The sequence below is a fragment of the Centruroides vittatus genome, unplaced genomic scaffold (genome assembly GCF_030686945.1).
Source record: "Centruroides vittatus isolate TY-2023 unplaced genomic scaffold, ASM3068694v2 contig_689, whole genome shotgun sequence".
NCBI classification, from domain to species: domain Eukaryota; kingdom Metazoa; phylum Arthropoda; class Arachnida; order Scorpiones; family Buthidae; genus Centruroides; species Centruroides vittatus.
Window position 1 is genome coordinate 55124 of NW_027122434.1, and position 6878 is coordinate 62001.

The window sequence follows — 6878 nt, forward strand, 5'->3', positions numbered from 1 at the left end:
TGTCTGTATTCAGGAATTTTCTCACAATATGACATGTATTCAATATAGTGGCCTTCTGTAGTGTGATGTATGTGTTTCTATTCAATTGTAATGTGCCCAGGCTTTTGTGTAGTGTGTGTGGTATGACACCTGTAGAGGAGAGAACAACAGGTACAATAAGCACCCTATCCATCCTCCACAGATGCCTTATTTCCTGGGCGAGTTCTGTGTACTTGCTAATTTTTCAGTGCATGCGTTTTGTATATTGTGAGTGTTTGGAATGGATATGTCTATAATGTATGTGATTTTATTGTGTTTGTCAATGAGTGTGATGTCTGGTCTGTTGTGGTAAATTGTTTTATCTGTGATTATGGCTCTGTCGTAGTACATTTTGTGCGTGTTGTTTTCCAATACTGTCTGTGGAATGTATTTGTAGTATGGTTCGCGGATGTCTACTAATTTGTGTTTCTTTGCAAGCTCTTGGTGTATTATATTTGCTACTTGATTATGTCTGTGTAAATAATCTGTCTGTGCCAAGAGCTTGCAACCAGAGGTGATGTGTTGTATAGTTTCTGGCATGGTGTGACATTTTCTGCATGTGTCATTTGTGAGTGTTGCATCTTTGAGTATGTGTTTTCTGTAGTTTTTAGTATTTATGACCTGATCCTGTATGGCAATCATGAATCCTTCCGTCTCCCCAAAGAGGAATCCCCGAGCTAACCAGCTGTTTGACGCAGTTTTGTCAACAAAATCCTGGGCCAGATCATAAGGATGCCTGCCATGGAGTGCCTTTCGAGCCCATGATTGCTTAATGGTGTCTATGCTTTTTATATGTTGTGTTGTGTCCATATGATGTGAGTGTAAGTTTAATGGTGTGTTATTCGAGTCTGCTAGAGTTACTGCTTTATGTAATTGTGATGTTTCTTGTTTTTTGTAGAAAAACTCTCGCAGTGACTGTATTTGTTTGTAGTGAAGGTTAACTATGTCAATCAGGCCACGTCCGCCATCTTTATGTGGAAGGATTAGTCTTTCTATAGCAGATTTAGGATGATGTTGTCAGCGCCGGATAAAGGGGCGGGCAAGCCGGGCGACTGCCCGGGGCGCCAAATTTTGAGGGGCGCCGATATAAAAATAAAATATTTTTTTACATTCATTATTTTTTTAGATTTTATAAATTAAAATTGATCATTTTTCATGAGACATCGATTTTTTTAGCAAGCAATAAATTGTTTTTTTTTAATAATACCAAATAAAGGTCACACCGCTAATTATTTTATTATTGTCAACAGATATAAATAATATTACAATTATTCAAAGAAAACTATTTGTTTAGTCAGAATTCATATTAACTCAAAAAAAAAGTTTAATAGACAAAAACAAAATTTACTAATTAAAATAATGAAACCTAAGAATTTTTATGGCTTTTATCACACAACATTGATGCAGACAAATGCTTTTTAATCTCTAAAAAGTTTATTTTTATTTATTTTGAAAAGCTAATTTGTAATCAGTATCACGTGTCACAACAATCTACTCAAAAAATAGACGAGATCAAATTTATAAATTACAAATATCAACAAAATTATGAATAGTCAAAGTGATACTGGCGCCTGTCATACGCCTTAATGGTTAAATAACTTTGTCTTTCTGTAAACTTTGCATTAACAACACTTGCCGTGCTTTAAATAAATAACTTTTTTACACAGTTCTTTATTGTGTAATTTTGATTTTTTGCCTTTTTTTACTTTTTTTTAATTTGCAGTAAATTTGTATATTCTTGTATGAAAGGGCGCCAAATTTTGTTTTGCCCGGGGCGCTCAAAACCCTAGAACCGGCCCTGGATGTTGTTTATGCTTAGTAAGTGTAGTTCTTGTTTTCCTTTGGAGTTGCTCAAGATCTGTGTGAGTCCAATGTATAACTCCAAAAGAATATGTGAGTACTGGAGTGACATATGTGTTTATTGCTTTGACTGTATGTTTTGCATTTAACTGTGTTCTGAGAATAGCATTTAACCTACTTTGGTATTCTTTAATTAATCTTTGCTTTATTTGTGTATGTTCTGTTAGTTTGGCCTGTTGGAATCCTAAATACTTGTAGAACTCACCCTCTTCCATGGATTCAATAACGTCTCCATTTCCAAGCGCAAAATCTTCTTTCTTCAGGATTCCTTTTTCTATGTGAAGTGTTTTGCATTTATCTAGGCCAAATTCCATTTGTATGTGCTTGGTGTATGAATGTGTGATTTGTAGGAGTTGATTATTATTATTATTATTATTTCCTTCAAAAGAGATAAATAACTTTTCGGTTCTTTATAATGATTTTAAAATATAATTATGTTAGGGCGCGTTTTTTTATGCAGCGAAAGTGTAGCGAAATGACGTCACGAGCAGCGTTGGCCATTTAGAAACGGGTTTCAGAGGATTAGCTGTAAAGCGCTTCTCGAGCGCTGCATAAAAAAACGCGCCCTTATTGACAGATAAATCATCTATGGTGAAAAATACATAATCGCGCTTAGAATGGCGGTGACCAGACCCTAAACACCGGAGTTCGATCGGGGGATCGCGCCTCACTCGGACGAGCTGGCAGCGGGAGTTTTTCCGGGTTTTCCTCCTTGCTAATGACGCCTGAATAGGGGCCAGCTTCCTCCAAGTCCTCCCGGAAGGCAGTTCTATCTCCCCCTTCTCGCGGTGGCCGTCTCCTATAAGGCCGGCTTTGGTCGCGTCCGTGACCTCTCTTCTGTCTTCCCGGATTGGCCGTCTTCTATAAGGTCGACTCTTCGGTCGCTGTGCGATCATCCTCCTGTTCTTCCGGAGTATAAGCGAAAGCAATACACTCCTCTATCAGCCCAGCCAATCAGTCGAAATATATAATCGAGTAAAATAAAACATATGTAACAGTAAACATTAAATACATTTTTTTTAAATAAAATACACCCAAATATTTTTATAAATTTATTTTGTTTCATCATAATTTCGCAATTTCTACGAAAACCGGACAAAATAATTAATCCAGATGTGAATTTGAAAATCGCTTGTCCGGGTGAAAACCGGCCTGGTGAAAACACTACTCTCAACACATGACCATACCATTAGAGACCCAGCTAAACCCATAGTACAGGATTTGTCCAATAAGTATCGCGACTGAAGTCATAAAAAGAAATTTGTTGAAGATATATGTACAGTGAGTTAATAATCTTCAAAATGTGATCCTCCTGCATCAACACACTGCTGCCAATGCTTTTTTTAGTCTTCAAACGCTCCCTGGAAGTCGGCAACCTCGAGGCTGTTCAGGCATCCCGTCGAAGCCGCTTTGACAGTCTCAATCATCCCCAAACGATATCTATTCAGGCTCCGTTTGATCCGGGGAAACGAAAAGAAGTCGGAGGAGCCACATCTGGACTGTAGGGTGATTGTCGTTGCCGGATACCTGGATGTGGAACATCCAGGTATCGGCACGACAATCACCGATCTCCCTTCGGACGCGGCGGATCCTAATCCTCAAACGTTCGAGCATTTCTGCGTAAAATTTACCGTTCAGTGTTTTTCCAGCAGAAAAAAACTCCTTGTGGACCACACCTTTTGCGTCAAAGAAGACAATGTCTAACGATTTCACTCTTGATTTATCGGACATCCAGCGCGTTGTTCGTCTTCGACGTCTTCCCGACCATCTTTAAATCTTTTATGCCACTCAGAAACACGCGATATGGACAGGGCTTCGTTCTTGTAAGCCTCACGGATCATTTGAATAACAGCAAAAAAGAGAAAATTAAGGCTAATTCCGTCACGGATATTGCCATCGAAGACGACGACGATTTGGAAGTATTTTTGAAAAATAAAGGGAAAGACGACAGATCGAGAAATGAGGCATTCAAATCCGTTATCGAAAGTATCATAGTGGCTTTTGATGGAATTGAATAAATTAACAAAAAAAAAAAGGTTTTAGAATTTTGGGAAGAAAATAAATATATTTATCTTCAATTATATCTGTTGACAATTATTATTTTTAGTGTTCCAGTTACGCAAAACAGTTTCCGTAAAGCTTCGTCGGGTTTAAACTTTCTTTTATGTGAAAACAAAGGTTCGTCGTGCTACGAAATGTTAGAAGACATTCAATTAATACGAGCGAATTTGTCTTGTTTACACTAAATTTAAATGATTTGTACATTGAGTAAATAAAATATAACTTTAAAGAATTAAAAACTTGGCTTTCTTCAGTAACACATCATACAAGGAGCACTATATTAACAACTGCTTCTTGTGTGATGCGTTCCTGAAGAAAGCCAATAGCTTTTAATTCTTTAAAGTCTACAAACCAGTAACGGAAACCTAATTAAAATATTACTTATTGTTATTTTGTATATATATGAAAAATTAAACTTGAATGTTTATAATTCTACAAACCGTTTATAATTCTAATGTTCATAATTTTAAAGTTAACGAGTATTCTAAAAGCTTTGTGTTCGATTGTAAAACAGCATTTTCCTGAGGGTGGCCTATAAAAAATAGGCTGAAAGCGTTTGAATATTAAAGTACAATAGGCTCAGTAAGTGCTCTGCTGTTTATTTATACTTATAATTGTAATTCTACTGTGTTGAATTATTTCGCTGTGTAAACAATAATTTATTTGTAATTGCGAAATAAATGGTTAATGCGCTATTACAAAAACTTAATTTCTTCTTTTTGAAAATAATTTCTTTTTTGTGACACTAATAAATAATCCTGTACTTAACTTTCTTTCTTTCTCTTCTTCTTCAAGTTAATTAATATGGTGATACTAGCCTCGCGACTCTTTCTCCGCCTAGACATCCTGTACTTAATAAACTTTTTTATTTACAATGTTTAAATGGTATCTGTAAGTTACACAAAATTATAACTTTCGTAAAGGATCGTAGCCTAAACTTAATTTAAAATCGGGCATAACTTTACAGCGCTTATGGAAACCGTTTAATTTACAAACGTTTACGATTTACTTTATAAAGTTTTGCTAAGCTACGAACTTCCGAAATCCCTATAGTTTGTAGTTTCAAACCCGAGGCAGCTACGACCAACAATTCCGAGGGCGCTGGGCGTCACGACGGCCACCCACAATATGCTGTTAGTGTAATCGCTACAAAAAAGTTTAATTTGCATAAATTTCAGCTTTTGTTATTCTGAACAACAACATTCGTTCGAATTAATTTTATTTTAAGAAGCGATAAAAGCAAGGGATAGGACCCCGCCAAGTTTGATTTATCCACCCGCAAGTTTCGCCAGCACCTCACTGATAACGAGAAAGGCTTAAGTTTAAAATATGACCTCTCTAGAGCCAGCGGTGTTCTTTCTCTAGGAGCATCTGCACCGCCAAATGAATAAGAAAGTGAAAAGTTACAGCTTTTATGGAGATCTTTGCACTTTTCAACTGGTTATATTTCGGCAATCCCTCTACAGAAAAACCCGAAATTTTGCACGCTACCTAAGAAAACAAGTATCTTTCGAACGAGATATTCACATTTACTACAGACGTTTAATAGAGGGAGAGATCGGCAATTTTGATTCGTGTATCAGTGAATTTTCCACTTGGCGCTGTGTGACTGCGATACTGCAGAACGGCCTTTTTGCTTCGGAATTCACTGATTCGGCGTTGTAAAAGCGGGAGAGCAGTTTTGTTGGTGAATTCCCGATATTTTCCAATTCATTGCAAAACTATGGTACTCATTTTAATTACTTTATCGCGCGTTTCTATATTAAAAATAGTCACGTTATTGTAAACCTAAACGATGACAGGAATGGAAATAAATATTGATAAAAGTAGAAACGTTTTAATAAATCTAAAAGTGTGCAATTTTAATATTTATTTTGATAAATAGTCAATCTTTAAAATTAAATTTCATATTAAAATTTATTAAATATAAAAGTTTATATACACTTCAGACAATTCGATTTACAAATTTAATTGTTGAAGTAATTATAATTCTGGTTCGGACTACAATGACAGTCGAACACCGGTTTAAATACAGTGTGAATGTCCGTACAATATAAGTTGCCTTGTCCATTTATAGACAATTAACAGAGTCTTTGAGCTGGTAAAAACATTGCTTTATGTTTTGGTTGTCACTTTGCAGATCATCAGACTTTAATCTAATCGAAGTAAGTTGTACAACCAGTGCAGAAATGTCTGTCCGTCAATTGAAAACGAAGAAACCCAATCAGGGATGAAATGTCAAGTCCAGTAAATTAAGTCGTAGCCGGGTGAAACGTCATTTCCGGGTGACAAAGTCGTATTCGGGTGGCAGAGTCATATCCGGTGAAAAGTGGAACGTGGGTGGAAGTGATCTCGGAAGAGAGAAGATTCACTTTATGCAGCAGAAGAAGAGCCTTTTCCACCAAGGTTTCTTCTGCTCGACGGATGTTTCCACGACCACTTTGGACTCCCCTCGACACTCCACCGTCCATTCTGCAACTTCCGGGTATCGCAGTCCCAGGTAGTCGACCACAGTCGAGGCGCTATCGTCGGGAGTAATGACGACCACCCGTTTGACGCACTCTCCGTTCTCCTCGACATCTTTCGGGAGCACCCGTATCACCGGAAACGGAACGGAAGACGACGAAAAGCCTTCCTCCTCCTCCTCCTCCTCATAATCTGCCGAGGTGCGCCACTTCTTTAATTGCTTGAAATTTTCCATTCTGCAAAAGAAAGAAACGACTATTATGAAAATACAACTCGTATTCGTTTTGTTAATTTAATTTTATGTAAATTGTAAGATTTCTAATGAAAAAAATAATTTTAAAAATATCGTCTTAATTATAACGAAAAGTCACAAATGAATATTATAATAAAATCTCTGTTAAATGTAGTAATTTTAACTTTCAAACGATTTTTAATGTTCGCTATAGAAATCAGTTTCTACAAATTGTACCGTT